The sequence below is a fragment of the Diorhabda sublineata genome, unplaced genomic scaffold (genome assembly GCF_026230105.1).
Source record: "Diorhabda sublineata isolate icDioSubl1.1 unplaced genomic scaffold, icDioSubl1.1 Dsub_17, whole genome shotgun sequence".
Lineage (NCBI taxonomy): Eukaryota > Metazoa > Arthropoda > Insecta > Coleoptera > Chrysomelidae > Diorhabda > Diorhabda sublineata.
The window spans coordinates 1-19607 of NW_026614100.1; positions in this window are offsets into that span (position 1 = coordinate 1).

The window sequence follows — 19607 nt, forward strand, 5'->3', positions numbered from 1 at the left end:
GATAGACTTTGAAAATTTTCAATTATTACAAAGTGACAGTTGACCTCAATGGGCTTCAATGGATGTTATTCGATGATATCTGACAAAGTTAGATGCAAAATCACTCAAATATAAAAGAAATGTTGGAATTCGACTTCAAGTTAGGAAGATAGACTTTGAAAATTTTCAATTTTTACAAAGTGACAGTTGACCTCAATGGGCTTCAATCGATGTTATTCGATGATATCTGACAAAGTTAGATGCAAACTCACTCAAATATATAAGAAATGTTGGAATTCGACTTCAAATTAGGAAGATAGCCTTTGATAATTTTCAATTATTACAAAGTGACAGTTGACCTCAATGGGCTTCAATGGATGTTATTCGATGATATCTGACAAAGTAAGATGCAAACTCACTCAAATATATAAGAAATGTTGAAATTCGACTTCAAATTAGGAAGATAGACTGAAAATTTTCAATTATTACAAAGTGACAGTTGACCTCAATGGGCTTCAATGGATGTTATTCGATGATATCTGACAAAGTTAGATGCAAACTCACTCAAATATAAAAGAAATGTTGGAATTCGACTTCAAGTTAGGAAGATAGACTTTGAAAATTTTCAATTTTTTCAAAGTGACAGTTGACTTCAATGGGCTTCAATGGATGTTATTCGATGATATCTGACAAAGTTAGATGCAAACTCACTCAAATATAAAAGAAATATTGGAATTCCACTTCAAGTTAGGAAGATAGACTTTGAAAATTTTCAATTATTACAAAGTGACAGTTGACCTCAATGGGCTTCAATGGATGTTATTCGATGATATCTGACAAAGTTAGATGCAAAATCACTCAAATATAAAAGAAATGTTGGAATTCGACTTCAAGTTAGGAAGATAGACTTTGAAAATTTTCAATTTTTACAAAGTGACAGTTGACCTCAATGGGCTTCAATCGATGTTATTCGATGATATCTGACAAAGTTAGATGCAAACTCACTCAAATATATAAGAAATGTTGAAATTCGACTTCAAATTAGGAAGATAGACTTTGAAAATTTTCAATTATTACAAAGTGACAGTTGACCTCAATGGGCTTTAATCGATGTTATTCGATGATATCTGACAAAGTTAGATGCAAACTCACTCAAATATATGAGAAATGTTGGAATTCGACTTCAAATTAGGAAGGTAGACTTTGAAAATTTTCAATTTTTACAAAGTGACAGTTGACCTCAATGGGCTTCAATGGATGTTATTCGATGATATCTGACAAACTAAGATGCAAACTCACTCAAATATATGAGAAATGTTGAAATTCGACTTCAAATTAGGGGGATAGACTTTGAAAATTTTCAATTATTACAAAGTGACAGTTGACCTCAATGGGCTTCAATCGATGTTATTCGATGATATCTAACAAAGTTAGATGCAAACTCACTCAAATATATAAGAAATGTTGGAATTCGACTTCAAATTAGGAAGGTAGACTTTGAAAATTTTCAATTTTTACAAAGTGACAGTTGACCTCAATGGGCTTCAATGGATGTTATTCGATGATATCTGACAAACTAAGATGCAAACTCACTCAAATATATGAGAAATGTTGAAATTCGACTTCAAATTAGGGGGATAGACTTTGAAAATTTTCAATTATTACAAAGTGACAGTTGACCTCAATGGGCTTCAATCGATGTTATTCGATGATATCTAACAAAGTTAGATGCAAACTCACTCAAATATATAAGAAATGTTGGAATTCGACTTCAAATTAGGAAGATAGATTTTGAAAATTTTCAATTATTACAAAGTGACAGTTGACCTCAATGGGCTTCAATCGATGTTATTCGATGATATCTGACAAAGTTAGATGCAAACTCACTCAAATATATGAGAAATGATGAAATTCGACTTCAAATTAGGAAGATAGACTGAAAATTTTCAATTATTACAAAGTGACAGTTGACCTCAATGGGCTTCAATGGATGTTATTCGATGATATCTGAAAAAGTTAGATGCAAACTCACTCAAATATAAAAGAAATGTTGGAATTCGACTTCAAGTTAGGAAGATAGACTTTGAAAATTTTCAATTTTTTCAAAGTGACAGTTGACTTCAATGGGCTTCAATGGATGTTATTCGATGATATCTGACAAAGTTAGATGCAAACTCACTCAAATATAAAAGAAATATTGGAATTCGACTTCAAGTTAGGAAGATAGACTTTGAAAATTTTCAATTATTACAAAGTGACAGTTGACCTCAATGGGCTTCAATGGATGTTATTCGATGATATCTGACAAAGTTAGATGCAAAATCACTCAAATATAAAAGAAATGTTGGAATTCGACTTCAAGTTAGGAAGATAGACTTTGAAAATTTTCAATTTTTACAAAGTGACAGTTGACCTCAATGGGCTTCAATCGATGTTATTCGATGATATCTGACAAAGTTAGATGCAAACTCACTCAAATATATAAGAAATGTTGGAATTCGACTTCAAATTAGGAAGATAGCCTTTGATAATTTTCAATTATTACAAAGTGACAGTTGACCTCAATGGGCTTCAATGGATGTTATTCGATGATATCTGACAAAGTAAGATGCAAACTCACTCAAATATATAAGAAATGTTGAAATTCGACTTCAAATTAGGAAGATAGACTTTGAAAATTTTCAATTATTACAAAGTGACAGTTGACCTCAATGGGCTTCAATCGATGTTATTCGATGATATCTGACAAAGTTAGATGCAAACTCACTCAAATATATGAGAAATGTTGGAATTCGACTTCAAATTAGGAAGATAGACTTTGAAAATTTTCAATTTTTACAAAGTGACAGTTGACCTCAATGGGCTTCAATGGATGTTATTCGATGATATCTGACAAACTTAGATGCAAACTCACTCAAATTAGGAAGATAGACTTTGAAAATTTTCAATTATTACAAAGTGGCAGTTGACCTCAATGGGCTTCAATCGATGTTATTCGATGATATCTAACAAAGTTAGATGCAAACTCACTCAAATATATAAGAAATGTTGGAATTCGACTTCAAATTAGGAAGATAGATTTTGAAAATTTTCAATTATTACAAAGTGACAGTTGACCTCAATGGGCTTAAATGGATGTTATTCGATGATATCTGACAAAGTTAGATGCAAACTCACTCAAATATATAAGAAATGATGAAGTTCGACTTCAAATTAGGAAGATAGACTTTGAAAATTTTCAATTTTTACAAAGTGACAGTTGACCTCAATGGGCCTCAATCGATGTTATTCGATGATATCTGACAAAGTTAGATGCAAACTCACTCAAATATATGAGAAATGTTGAAATTCGACTTCAAATTAGGAAGATAGACTTTGAAAATTTTCAATTAACACAAAGTGGCAGTTGACCTCAATGGGCTTCAATGGATGTTATTCGATGATATCTGACAAAGTTAGATGCAAACTCACTCAAATATATGAGAAATGTTGAAATTCGACTTCAAATTAGGAAGATAGACTTTGGAAATTTTCAATTATTACAAAGTGACAGTTGACCTCAATGGGCTTCAATCGATGTTATTCGATGATATCTGACAAAGTTAGATGCAAACTCACTCAAATATATGAGAAATTTTGAAATTCGACTTCAAATTAGGAAGATAGACTGAAAATTTTCAATTATTACAAAGTGACAGTTGACCTCAATGGGCTTCAATCGATGTTATTCGATGATATCTGACAAAGTTAGATGCGAACTCACTCAAATATATAAGAAATGTTGGAATTCGACTTCAAATTAGGAAGATAGCCTTTGATAATTTTCAATTATTACAAAGTGACAGTTGACCTCAATGGGCTTCAATGGATGTTATTCGATGATATCTGACAAACTTAGATGCAAACTCACTCAAATTAGGAAGATAGACTTTGAAAATTTTCAATTATTACAAAGTGACATGTGACCTCAATGGGCTTCAATCGATGTTATTCGATGATATCTGACAAAGTTAGATGCAAACTCACTCAAATATAAAAGAAATGTTGGAATTCGACTTCAAGTTAGGAAGATAGACTTTGAAAATTTTCAATTTTTTCAAAGTGACAGTTGACTTCAATGGGCTTCAATGGATGTTATTCGATGATATCTGACAAAGTTAGATGCAAACTCACTCAAATATAAAAGAAATATTGGAATTCGACTTCAAGTTAGGAAGATAGACTTTAAAAATTTTCCATTTTTACAAAGTGACAGTTGACCTCAATGGGCTTCAATGGATGTTATTCGATGATATCTGACAAAGTAAGATGCAAACTCACTCAAATATATAAGAAATGTTGAAATTCGACTTCAAATTAGGAAGATAGCCTTTGATAATTTTCAATTATTACAAAGTGACAGTTGACCTCAATGGGCTTCAATGGATGTTATTCGATGATATCTGACAAAGTTAGATGCAAACTCACTCAAATATAAAAGAAATATTGGAATTCGACTTCAAGTTAGGAAGATAGACTTTAAAAATTTTCCATTTTTACAAAGTGACAGTTGACCTCAATGGGCTTCAATCGATGTTATTCGATGATATCTGACAAAGTTAGATGCAAACCCACTCAAATATATGAGAAATGTTGAAATTCGACTTCAAATTAGGAAGATAGACTTTGATAATTTCCAATTATTACAAAGTGACAGTTGACCTCAATGAGATTCAATCGATGTTATTCGATGATATCTGACAAAGTTAGATGCAAACTCACTCAAATATATAAGAAATGTTGGAATTCGACTTCAAATTAGGAAGATAGCCTTTGATAATTTTCAATTATTACAAAGTGACAGTTGTCCTCAATGGGCTTCAATCGATGTTATTCGATGATATCTGACAAAGTTAGATGCAAACTCACTCAAATATATGAGAAATGTTGAAATTCGACTTCAAATTAGGAAGATAGACTGAAAATTTTCAATTATTACAAAGTGACAGTTGACCTCAAAGGGCTTCAATGGATGTTATTCGATGATATCTGACAAAGTTAGATGCAAACTCACTCAAATATAGAAGAAATGTTGGAATTCGACTTCAAGTTAGGAAGATAGACTTTGAAAATTTTCAATTTTTACAAAGTGACAGTTGACCTCAATGGGCTTCAATCGATGTTATTCGATGATATCTGACAAAGTTAGATGCGAACTCACTCAAATATATAAGAAATGTTGGAATTCGACTTCAAATTAGGAAGATAGCCTTTGATAATTTTCAATTATTACAAAGTGACAGTTGACCTCAATGGGATTCAATGGATGTTATTTGATGATATCTGACAAACTTAGATGCAAACTCACTCAAATTAGGAAGATAGACTTTGAAAATTTTCAATTATTACAAAGTGACAGTTGACCTCAATGGGCTTCAATCGATGTTATTCGATGATATCTGACAAACTTAGATGCAAACTCACTCAAATTAGGAAGATAGACTTTGAAAATTTTCAATTATTACAAAGTGACAGTTGACCTCAAAGGGCTTCAATGGATGTTATTCGATGATATCTGACAAAGTTAGATGCAAACTCACTCAAATATAGAAGAAATGTTGGAATTCGACTTCAAGTTAGGAAGATAGACTTTGAAAATTTTCAATTTTTACAAAGTGACAGTTGACCTCAATGGGCTTCAATCGATGTTAATCGATGATATCTGACAAAGTTAGATGCGAACTCACTCAAATATATAAGAAATGTTGGAATTCGACTTCAAATTAGGAAGATAGCCTTTGATAATTTTCAATTATTACAAAGTGACAGTTGACCTCAATGGGATTCAATGGATGTTATTCGATGATATCTGACAAACTTAGATGCAAACTCACTCAAATTAGGAAGATAGACTTTGAAAAGATTCAATTATTACAAAGTGACAGTTGACCTCAATGGGCTTCAATCGATGTTATTCGATGATATCTGACAAAGTTAGATGCAAACTCACTCAAATATAAAAGAAATGTTGGAATTCGACTTCAAGTTAGGAAGATAGACTTTGAAAATTTTCAATTTTTTCAAAGTGACAGTTGACCTCAATGGGCTTCAATGGATGTTATTCGATGATATCTGACAAAGTTAGATGCAAACTCACTCAAATATAACAGAAATATTGGAATTCGACTTCAAGTTAGGAAGATAGACTTTAAAAATTTTCAATTTTTACAAAGTGACAGTTGACCTCAATGGGCTTCAATCGATGTTATTCGATGATATCTGACAAAGTTAGATGCAAACTCACTCAAATATGGAAGAAATGTTGGAATTCGACTTCAAGTTAGGAAGATAGACTTTAAAAATTTTCAATTTTTTCAAAGTGACAGTTGACCTCAATGGGCTTCAATGGATGTTATTCGATGATATCTGACAAAGTTAGATGCAAACTCACTCAAATATAAAAGAAATATTGGAATTCGACTTCAAGTTAGGAAGATAGACTTTAAAAATTTTCCATTTTTACAAAGTGACAGTTGACCTCAATGGGCTTCAATCGATGTTATTCGATGATATCTGACAAACTTAGATGCAAACTCACTCAAATTAGGAAGATAGACTTTGAAAATTTTCAATTATTACAAAGTGACAGTTGACCTCAATGGGCTTCAATCGATGTTATTCGATGATATCTGACAAAGTTAGATGCAAACTCACTCAAATATAAAAGAAATGTTGGAATTCGACTTCAAGTTAGGAAGATAGACTTTGAAAATTTTCAATTTTTTCAAAGTGACAGTTGACCTCAATGGGCTTCAATGGATGTTATTCGATGATATCTGACAAAGTTAGATGCAAACTCACTCAAATATAGAAGAAATGTTGGAATTCGACTTCAAGTTAGGAAGATAGACTTTGAAAATTTTCAATTTTTACAAAGTGACAGTTGACCTCAATGGGCTTCAATCGATGTTATTCGATGATATCTGACAAAGTTAGATGCGAACTCACTCAAATATATAAGAAATGTTGGAATACGACTTCAAATTAGGAAGATAGCCTTTGATAATTTTCAATTATTACAAAGTGACAGTTGACCTCAATGGGATTCAATGGATGTTATTCGATGATATCTGACAAACTTAGATGCAAACTCACTCAAATTAGGAAGATAGACTTTGAAAATTTTCAATTATTACAAAGTGACAGTTGACCTCAATGGGCTTCAATGGATGTTATTCGATGATATCTGACAAAGTTAGATGCAAACTCACTCAAATATAAAAGAAATGTTGGAATTCGACTTCAAGTTAGGAAGATAGACTTTGAAAATTTTCAATTTTTACAAAGTGACAGTTGACCTCAATGGGCTTCAATCGATGTTATTCGATGATATCTGACAAAGTTAGATGCAAACTCACTCAAATATATAAGAAATGTTGGAATTCGACTTCAAATTAGGAAGATAGCCTTTGATAATTTTCAATTATTACAAAGTGACAGTTGACCTCAATGGGCTTCAATGGATGTTATTCGATAATATCTGACAAAGTAAGATGCAAACTCACTCAAATATATAAGAAATGTTGAAATTCGACTTCAAATTAGGAAGATAGACTTCGAAAATTTTCAATTATTACAAAGTGACAGTTGACCTCAATGGGCTTCAATCGATGTTATTCGATGATATCTGACAAAGTTAGATGCAAACTCACTCAAATATATGAGAAATGTTGGAATTCGACTTCAAATTAGGAAGATAGACTTTGAAAATTTTCAATTTTTATAAAGTGACAGTTGACCTCAATGGGCTTCAATGGATGTTATTCGATGATATCTGACAAACTTAGATGCAAACTCACTCAAATTAGGAAGATAGACTTTGAAAATTTTCAATTATTACAAAGTGGCAGTTGACCTCAATGGGCTTCAATCGATGTTATTCGATGATATCTAACAAAGTTAGATGCAAACTCACTCAAATATATAAGAAATGTTGGAATTCGACTTCAAATTAGGAAGATAGATTTTGAAAATTTTCAATTATTACAAAGTGACAGTTGACCTCAATGGGCTTAAATGGATGTTATTCGATGATATCTGACAAAGTTAGATGCAAACTCACTCAAATATATAAGAAATGATGAAGTTCGACTTCAAATTAGGAAGATAGACTTTGAAAATTTTCAATTTTTACAAAGTGACAGTTGACCTCAATGGGCCTCAATCGATGTTATTCGATGATATCTGACAAAGTTAGATGCAAACTCACTCAAATATATGAGAAATGTTGAAATTCGACTTCAAATTAGGAAGATAGACTTTGAAAATTTTCAATTAACACAAAGTGACAGTTGACCTCAATGGGCTTCAATGGATGTTATTCGATGATATCTGACAAAGTTAGATGCAAACTCACTCAAATATATGAGAAATGTTGAAATTCGACTTCAAATTAGGAAGATAGACTTTGGAAATTTTCAATTATTACAAAGTGACAGTTGACCTCAATGGGCTTCAATCGATGTTATTCGATGATATCTGACAAAGTTAGATGCAAACTCACTCAAATATATGAGAAATTTTGAAATTCGACTTCAAATTAGGAAGATAGACTGAAAATTTTCAATTATTACAAAGTGACAGTTGACCTCAATGGGCTTCAATGGATGTTATTCGATGATATCTGACAAAGTTAGATGCAAACTCACTCAAATATATAAGAAATGTTGGAATTCGACTTCAAATTAGGAAGATAGCCTTTGATAATTTTCAATTATTACAAAGTGACAGTTGACCTCAATGGGCTTCAATGGATGTTATTCGATGATATCTGACAAACTTAGATGCAAACTCACTCAAATTAGGAAGATAGACTTTGAAAATTTTCAATTATTACAAAGTGACATATGACCTCAATGGGCTTCAATCGATGTTATTCGATGATATCTGACAAAGTTAGATGCGAACTCACTCAAATATATAAGAAATGTTGGAATTCGACTTCAAATTAGGAAGATAGCCTTTGATAATTTTCAATTATTACAAAGTGACAGTTGACCTCAATGGGCTTCAATGGATGTTATTCGATGATATCTGACAAACTTAGATGCAAACTCACTCAAATTAGGAAGATAGACTTTGAAAATTTTCAATTATTACAAAGTGACATATGACCTCAATGGGCTTCAATCGATGTTATTCGATGATATCTGACAAAGTTGGATGCAAACTCACTCAAATATAAAAGAAATGTTGGAATTCGACTTCAAGTTAGGAAGATAGACTTTAAAAATTTTCAATTTTTTCAAAGTGACAGTTGACTTCAATGGGCTTCAATGGATGTTATTCGATGATATCTGACAAAGTTAGATGCAAACTCACTCAAATATAAAAGAAATATTGGAATTCGACTTCAAGTTAGGAAGATAGACTTTAAATATTTTCCATTTTTACAAAGTGACAGTTGACCTCAATGGGCTTCAATGGATGTTATTCGATGATATCTGACAAAGTAAGATGCAAACTCACTCAAATATATAAGAAATGTTGAAATTCGACTTCAAATTAGGAAGATAGCCTTTGATAATTTTCAATTATTACAAAGTGACAGTTGACCTCAATGGGCTTCAATGGATGTTATTCGATGATATCTGACAAAGTTAGATGCAAACTCACTCAAATATAAAAGAAATATTGGAATTCGACTTCAAGTTAGGAAGATAGACTTTAAAAATTTTCCATTTTTACAAAGTGACAGTTGACCTCAATGGTCTTCAATCGATGTTATTCGATGATATCTGACAAAGTTAGATGCAAACCCACTCAAATATATGAGAAATGTTGAAATTCGACTTCAAATTAGGAAGATAGACTTTGATAATTTCCAATTATTACAAAGTGACAGTTGACCTCAATGGGATTCAATCGATGTTATTCGATGATATCTGACAAAGTTAGATGCAAACTCACTCAAATATATAAGAAATGTTGGAATTCGACTTCAAATTAGGAAGATAGCCTTTGATAATTTTCAATTATTACAAAGTGACAGTTGACCTCAATGGGCTTCAATCGATGTTATTCGATGATATCTGACAAAGTTAGATGCGAACTCACTCAAATATATGAGAAATGTTGAAATTCGACTTCAAATTAGGAAGATAGACTGAAAATTTTCAATTATTACAAAGTGACAGTTGACCTCAAAGGGCTTCAATGGATGTTATTCGATGATATCTGACAAAGTTAGATGCAAACTCACTCAAATATAGAAGAAATGTTGGAATTCGACTTCAAGTTAGGAAGATAGACTTTGAAAATTTCCAATTAACACAAAGTGACAGTTGACCTCAATGAGCTTCAATCGATGTTATTCGATGATATCTGACAAAGTTAGATGCGAACTCACTCAAATATATAAGAAATGTTGGAATTCGACTTCAAATTAGGAAGATAGCCTTTGATAATTTTCAATTATTACAAAGTGACAGTGACCTCAATGGGATTCAATGGATGTTATTCGATGATATCTGACAAACTTAGATGCAAACTCACTCAAATTAGGAAGATAGACTTTGAAAATTTTCAATTATTACAAAGTGACAGTTGACCTCAATGGGCTTCAATCGATGTTATTCGATGATATCTGACAAAGTCAGATGCAAACTCACTCAAATATAAAAGAAATGATGAAGTTCGACTTCAAATTAGGAAGATAGACTTTGAAAATTTTCAATTATTACAAAGTGACAGTTGACCTCAATGGGCTTCAATCGATGTTATTCGATGATATCTGACAAAGTTAGATGCAAACTCACTCAAATATATGAGAAATGTTGAAATTCGACTTCAAATTAGGAAGATAGACTGAAAATTTTCAATTATTACAAAGTGACAGTTGACCTCAAAGGGCTTCAATGGATGTTATTCGATGATATCTGACAAAGTTAGATGCAAACTCACTCAAATATAGAAGAAATGTTGGAATTCGACTTCAAGTTAGGAAGATAGACTTTGAAAATTTTCAATTAACACAAAGTGACAGTTGACCTCAATGGGCTTCAATCGATGTTATTCGATGATATCTGACAAAGTTAGATGCGAACTCACTCAAATATAAAAGAAATGTTGGAATTCGACTTCAAGTTAGGAAGATAGACTTTAAAAATTTTCAATTTTTTCAAAGTGACAGTTGACTTCAATGGGCTTCAATGGATGTTATTCGATGATATCTGACAAAGTTAGATGCAAACTCACTCAAATATAAAAGAAATATTGGAATTCGACTTCAAGTTAGGAAGATAGACTTTAAATATTTTCCATTTTTACAAAGTGACAGTTGACCTCAATGGGCTTCAATGGATGTTATTCGATGATATCTGACAAAGTAAGATGCAAACTCACTCAAATATATAAGAAATGTTGAAATTCGACTTCAAATTAGGAAGATAGCCTTTGATAATTTTCAATTATTACAAAGTGACAGTTGACCTCAATGGGCTTCAATGGATGTTATTCGATGATATCTGACAAAGTTAGATGCAAACTCACTCAAATATAAAAGAAATATTGGAATTCGACTTCAAGTTAGGAAGATAGACTTTAAAAATTTTCCATTTTTACAAAGTGACAGTTGACCTCAATGGTCTTCAATCGATGTTATTCGATGATATCTGACAAAGTTAGATGCAAACCCACTCAAATATATGAGAAATGTTGAAATTCGACTTCAAATTAGGAAGATAGACTTTGATAATTTCCAATTATTACAAAGTGACAGTTGACCTCAATGGGATTCAATCGATGTTATTCGATGATATCTGACAAAGTTAGATGCAAACTCACTCAAATATATAAGAAATGTTGGAATTCGACTTCAAATTAGGAAGATAGCCTTTGATAATTTTCAATTATTACAAAGTGACAGTTGACCTCAATGGGCTTCAATCGATGTTATTCGATGATATCTGACAAAGTTAGATGCGAACTCACTCAAATATATGAGAAATGTTGAAATTCGACTTCAAATTAGGAAGATAGACTGAAAATTTTCAATTATTACAAAGTGACAGTTGACCTCAAAGGGCTTCAATGGATGTTATTCGATGATATCTGACAAAGTTAGATGCAAACTCACTCAAATATAGAAGAAATGTTGGAATTCGACTTCAAGTTAGGAAGATAGACTTTGAAAATTTTCAATTTTTACAAAGTGACAGTTGACCTCAATGAGCTTCAATCGATGTTATTCGATGATATCTGACAAAGTTAGATGCGAACTCACTCAAATATATAAGAAATGTTGGAATTCGACTTCAAATTAGGAAGATAGCCTTTGATAATTTTCAATTATTACAAAGTGACAGTGACCTCAATGGGCTTCAATCGATGTTATTCGATGATATCTGACAAAGTCAGATGCAAACTCACTCAAATATAAAAGAAATGTTGAAATTCGACTTCAAATTAGGAAGATAGACTTTGAAAATTTTCAATTAACACAAAGTGACAGTTGACCTCAATGGGCTTCAATGGATGTTATTCGATGATATCTGACAAAGTTAGATACAAACTCACTCAAATATAAAAGAAATATTGGAATTCGACTTCAAGTTAGGAAGATAGACTTTAAAAATTTTCAATTTTTACAAAGTGACAGTTGACCTCAATGGGCTTCAATCGATGTTATTCGATGATATCTGACAAAGTTAGATGCAAACTCACTCAAATATAAAAGAAATGTTGGAATTCGACTTCAAGTTAGGAAGATAGACTTTGAAAATTTTCAATTTTTACAAAGTGACACTTGACCTCAATGGGCTTCAATCGATGTTATTCGATGATATCTGACAAAGTTAGATGCAAACTCACTCAAATATAGAAGAAATGTTGGAATTCGACTTCAAGTTAGGAAGATAGACTTTGAAAATTTTCAATTTTTACAAAGTGACAGTTGACCTCAATGGGCTTCAATCGATGTTATTCGATGATATCTGACAAAGTTAGATGCAAACTCACTCAAATATAAAAGAAATATTGGAATTCGACTTCAAGTTAGGAAGATAGACTTTAAAAATTTTCAATTTTTTCAAAGTGACAGTTGACCTCAATGGGCTTCAATGGATGTTATTCGATGATATCTGACAAAGTTAGATGCAAACTCACTCAAATATAAAAGAAATATTGGAATTCGACTTCAAGTTAGGAAGATAGACTTTAAAAATTTTCAATTTTTACAAAGTGACAGTTGACCTCAATGGGCTTCAATCGATGTTATTCGATGATATCTGACAAAGTTAGATGCAAACTCACTCAAATATAAAAGAAATGTTGGAATTCGACTTCAAGTTAGGAAGATAGACTTTAAAAATTTTCAATTTTTACAAAGTGACACTTGACCTCAATGGGCTTCAATCGATGTTATTCGATGATATCTGACAAAGTTAGATGCAAACTCACTCAAATATAAAAGAAATATTGGAATTCGACTTCAAGTTAGGAAGATAGACTTTAAAAATTTTCAATTTTTTCAAAGTGACAGTTGACCTCAATGGGCTTCAATGGATGTTATTCGATGATATCTGACTTCAAGTTAGGAAGATAGACTTTAAAAATTTTCAATTTTTACAAAGTGACAGTTGACCTCAATGGGCTTCAATCGATGTTATTCGATGATATCTGACAAAGTTAGATGCAAACTCACTCAAATATAAGAGAAATGTTGGAATTCGACGTTAGGAAGATAGACTTTGAAAATTTTCAATTTTTTCAAAGTGACAGTTGACCTCAATGGGCTTCAATGGATGTTATTCGATGATATCTGACAAAGTTAGATGCAAACTCACTCAAATATATGAGAAATGTTGAAATTCGACTTCAAATTAGGAAGATAGACTTTGAAAATTTTCAATTAACACAAAGTGACAGTTGACCTCAATGGGCTTCAATGGATGTTATTCGATGATATCTGACAAAGTTAGATGCAAACTCACTCAAATATATGAGAAATGTTGAAATTCGACTTCAAATTAGGAAGATAGACTTTGGATATTTTCAATTATTACAAAGTGACAGTTGACCTCAATGGGCATCAATCGATGTTATTCGATGATATCTGACAAAGTTAGATGCAAACTCACTCAAATATATGAGAAATGTTGAAATTCGACTTCAAGTTAGGAAGATAGACTTTGAAAATTTTCAATTTTTTCAAAGTGACAGTTGACCTCAATGGGCTTCAATGGATGTTATTCGATGATATCTGACAAAGTTAGATGCAAACTCACTCAAATATAGAAGAAATGTTGGAATTCGACTTCAAGTTAGGAAGATAGACTTTGAAACTTTTCAATTTTTACAAAGTGACAGTTGACCTCAATGGGCTTCAATCGATGTTATTCGATGATATCTGACAAAGTTAGATGCGAACTCACTCAAATATATAAGAAATGTTGGAATTCGACTTCAAATTAGGAAGATAGCCTTTGATAATTTTCAATTATTACAAAGTGACAGTTGACCTCAATGGGATTCAATGGATGTTATTCGATGATATCTGACAAACTTAGATGCAAACTCACTCAAATTAGGAAGATAGACTTTGAAAATTTTCCATTATTACAAAGTGACAGTTGACCTCAATGGGCTTCAATCGATGTTATTCGATGATATCTGACAAAGTTAGATGCAAACTCACTCAAATATAAAAGAAATGTTGGAATTCGACTTCAAGTTAGGAAGATAGACTTTAAAAATTTTCCATTTTTACAAAGTGACAGTTGACCTCAATGGGCTTCAATCGATGTTATTCGATGATATCTGACAAAGTTAGATGCAAACTCACTCAAATATAAAAGAAATGTTGGAATTCGACTTCAAATTAGGAAGATAGCCTTTGATAATTTTCAATTATTACAAAGTGACAGTTGACCTCAATGGGATTCAATGGATGTTATTCGATGATATCTGACAAACTTAGATGCAAACTCACTCAAATTAGGAAGATAGACTTTGAAAATTTTCCATTATTACAAAGTGACAGTTGACCTCAATGGGCTTCAATCGATGTTATTCGATGATATCTGACAAAGTTAGATGCAAACTCACTCAAATATAAAAGAAATGTTGGAATTCGAAGTTAGGAAGATAGACTTTGAAAATTTTCAATTTTTTCAAAGTGACAGTTGACCTCAATGGGCTTCAATGGATGTTATTCGATGATATCTGACAAAGTTAGATGCAAACTCACTCAAATATAAAAGAAATATTGGAATTCGACTTCAAGTTAGGAAGATAGACTTTAAAAATTTTCAATTTTTACAAAGTGACAGTTGACCTCAATGGGCTTCAATCGATGTTATTCGATGATATCTGACAAAGTTAGATGCAAACTCACTCAAATATAAGAGAAATGTTGGAATTCGACTTCAAGTTAGGAAGATAGACTTTGAAAATTTTCAATTTTTTCAAAGTGACAGTTGACCTCAATGGGCTTCAATGGATGTTATTCGATGATATCTGACAAAGTTAGATGCAAACTCACTCAAATATATGAGAAATGTTGAAATTCGACTTCAAATTAGGAAGATAGACTTTGAAAATTTTCAATTAACACAAAGTGACAGTTGACCTCAATGGGCTTCAATGGATGTTATTCGATGATATCTGACAAAGTTAGATGCAAACTCACTCAAATATATGAGAAATGTTGAAATTCGACTTCAAATTAGGAAGATAGACTTTGGATATTTTCAATTATTACAAAGTGACAGTTGACCTCAATGGGCATCAATCGATGTTATTCGATGATATCTGACAAAGTTAGATGCAAACTCACTCAAATATATGAGAAATGTTGAAATTCGACTTCAAGTTAGGAAGATAGACTTTGAAAATTTTCAATTTTTTCAAAGTGACAGTTGACCTCAATGGGCTTCAATGGATGTTATTCGATGATATCTGACAAAGTTAGATGCAAACTCACTCAAATATAGAAGAAATGTTGGAATTCGACTTCAAGTTAGGAAGATAGACTTTGAAAATTTTCAATTTTTACAAAGTGACAGTTGACCTCAATGGGCTTCAATCGATGTTATTCGATGATATCTGACAAAGTTAGATGCGAACTCACTCAAATATATAAGAAATGTTGGAATTCGACTTCAAATTAGGAAGATAGCCTTTGATAATTTTCAATTATTACAAAGTGACAGTTGACCTCAATGGGATTCAATGGATGTTATTCGATGAAAGCTGACAAACTTAGATGCAAACTCACTCAAATTACGAAGATAGACTTTGAAAAATTTTCAATTATTACAAAGTGACAGTTGACCTCAATGGGCTTCAATCGATGTTATTCGATGATATCTGACAAAGTTAGATGCAAACTCACTCAAATATAAAAGAAATGTTGGAATTCGACTTCAAGTTAGGAAGATAGACTTTGAAAATTTTCAATTTTTTCAAAGTGACAGTTCACCTCAATGGGCTTCAATGGATGTTATTCGATGATATCTGACAAAGTTAGATGCAAACTCACTCAAATATAAAAGAAATATTGGAATTCGACTTCAAATTAGGAAGATAGACTTTGAAAATTTTCAATTTTTACAAAGTGACAGTTGACCTCAATGGGCTTCAATCGATGTTATTCGATGATATCTGACAAAGTGAGATGCAAACTCACTCAAATATATGAGAAATGTTGGAATTCGACTTCAAATTAGGAAGATAGACTTTGAAAATTTTCAATTTTTACAAAGTGACAGTTGACCTCAATGGGCTTCAATCGATGTTATTCGATGATATCTGACAAAGTTAGATGCGAACTCACTCAAATATATAAGAAATGTTGGAATTCGACTTCAAATTAGGAAGATAGACTTTGAAAATTTTCAATTTTTACAAAGTGACAGTTCACCTCAATGGGCTTCAATGGATGTTATTCGATGATATCTGACAAAGTTAGATGCAAACTCACTCAAATATAAAAGAAATATTGGAATTCGACTTCAAGTTAGGAAGATAGACTTTAAAAATTTTCCATTTTTACAAAGTGACAGTTGACCTCAATGGGCTTCAATCGATGTTATTCGATGATATCTGACAAAGTTAGATGCAAACCCACTCAAATATATGAGAAATGTTGAAATTCGACTTCAAATTAGGAAGATAGACTTTGATAATTTCCAATTATTACAAAGTGACAGTTGACCTAAATGGGATTCAATCGATGTTATTCGATGATATCTGACAAAGTTAGATGCAAACTCACTCAAATATATAAGAAATGTTGGAATTCGACTTCAAATTAGGAAGATAGCCTTTGATAATTTTCAATTATTACAAAGTGACAGTTGACCTCAATGGGCTTCAATGGATGTTATTCGATGATATCTGACAAAGTTAGATGCAAACTCACTCAAATATATAAGAAATGATGAAGTTCTACTTCAAATTAAGAAGATAGACTTTGAAAATTTTCAATTATTACAAAGTGACAGTTGACCTCAATGGGCTTCAATGGATGTTATTCGATGATATCTGACAAAGTTAGATGCAAACTCACTCAAATATATAAGAAATGATGAAGTTCTACTTCAAATTAGGAAGATAGACTTTGGAAATTTTCAATTATTACAAAGTGACAGTTGACCTCAATGGGCTCCAATGGATGTTATTCGATGATATCTGACAAAGTTAGATGCAAACTCACTCAAATATAAAAGAAATATTGGAATTCGACTTCAAGTTAGGAAGATAGACTTTAAAAATTTTCCATTTTTACAAAGTGACAGTTGACCTCAATGGGCTTCAATCGATGTTATTCGATGATATCTGACAAAGTTAGATGCAAACCCACTCAAATATATGAGAAATGTTGAAATTCGACTTCAAATTAGGAAGATAGACTTTGATAATTTCCAATTATTACAAAGTGACAGTTGACCTCAATGGGATTCAATCGATGTTATTCGATGATATCTGACAAAGTTAGATGCAAACTCACTCAAATATATAAGAAATGTTGGAATTCGACTTCAAATTAGGAAGATAGCCTTTGATAATTTTCAATTATTACAAAGTGACAGTTGACCTCAATGGGCTTCAATGGATGTTATTCGATGATATCTGACAAAGTTAGATGCAAACTCACTCAAATATATAAGAAATGATGAAGTTCTACTTCAAATTAAGAAGATAGACTTTGAAAATTTTCAATTATTACAAAGTGACAGTTGACCTCAATGGGCTTCAATGGATGTTATTCGATGATATCTGACAAAGTTAGATGCAAACTCACTCAAATATATAAGAAATGATGAAGTTCTACTTCAAATTAGGAAGATAGACTTTGGAAATTTTCAATTATTACAAAGTGACAGTTGACCTCAATGGGCTCCAATGGATGTTATTCGATGATATCTGACAAAGTTAGATGCAAACTCACTCAAATATATAAGAAATGTTGAAATTCGACTTCAAATTAGGAAGATAGACTTTGAAAATTTCCAATTATTACAAAGTGACAGTTGACCTCAATGGGCTTCAATCGATCTTATTCGATGATATCTGACAAAGTTAGATGCAAACTCACTCAAATATATAAGAAATGTTGGAATTCGACTTCAAATTAGGAAGATAGACTTTGAAAATTTTCAATTAACACAAAGTGACAGTTGACCTCAATGGGCTTCAATGGATGTTATTCGATGATATCTGAGAAAGTTAGATGCAAACTCACTCAAATTACGAAGATAGACTTTGAAAAATTTTCAATTATTACAAAGTGACAGTTGACCTCAATGGGCTTCAATCGATGTTATTCGATGATATCTGACAAAGTTAGATGCAAACTCACTCAAATATATAAGAAATGATGAAGTTCTACTTCAAATTAGGAAGATAGACTTTGAAAATTTTCAATTTTTTCAAAGTGACAGTTGACCTCAATGGGCTTCAATGGATGTTATTCGATGATCTCTGACAAAGTTAGATGCAAACTCACTCAAATATATAAGAAATGTTGGAATTCGACTTCAAATTAGGAAGATAGCCTTTGATAATTTTCAATTATTACAAAGTGACAGTTGACCTCAATGGGCTTCAATGGATGTTATTCGATGATATCTGACAAAGTTAGATGCAAACTCACTCAAATATATAAGAAATGATGAAGTTCTACTTCAAATTAGGAAGATAGACTTTGAAAATTTTCAATTATTACAAAGTGACAGTTGACCTCAATGGGCTTCAATGGATGTTATTCGATGATATCTGACAAAGTTAGATGCAAACTCACTCAAATATATAAGAAATGATGAAGTTCTACTTCAAATTAGGAAGATAGACTTTGGAAATTTTCAATTATTACAAAGTGACAGTTGACCTCAATGGGCTCCAATGGATGTTATTCGATGATATCTGACAAAGTTAGATGCAAACTCACTCAAATATATAAGAAATGTTGAAATTCGACTTCAAATTAGGAAGATAGACTTTGAAAATTTCCAATTATTACAAAGTGACAGTTGACCTCAATGGGCTTCAATCGATGTTATTCGATGATATCTGACAAAGTTAGATGCAAACCCACTCAAATATATGAGAAATGTTGAAATTCGACTTCAAATTAGGAAGATAGACTT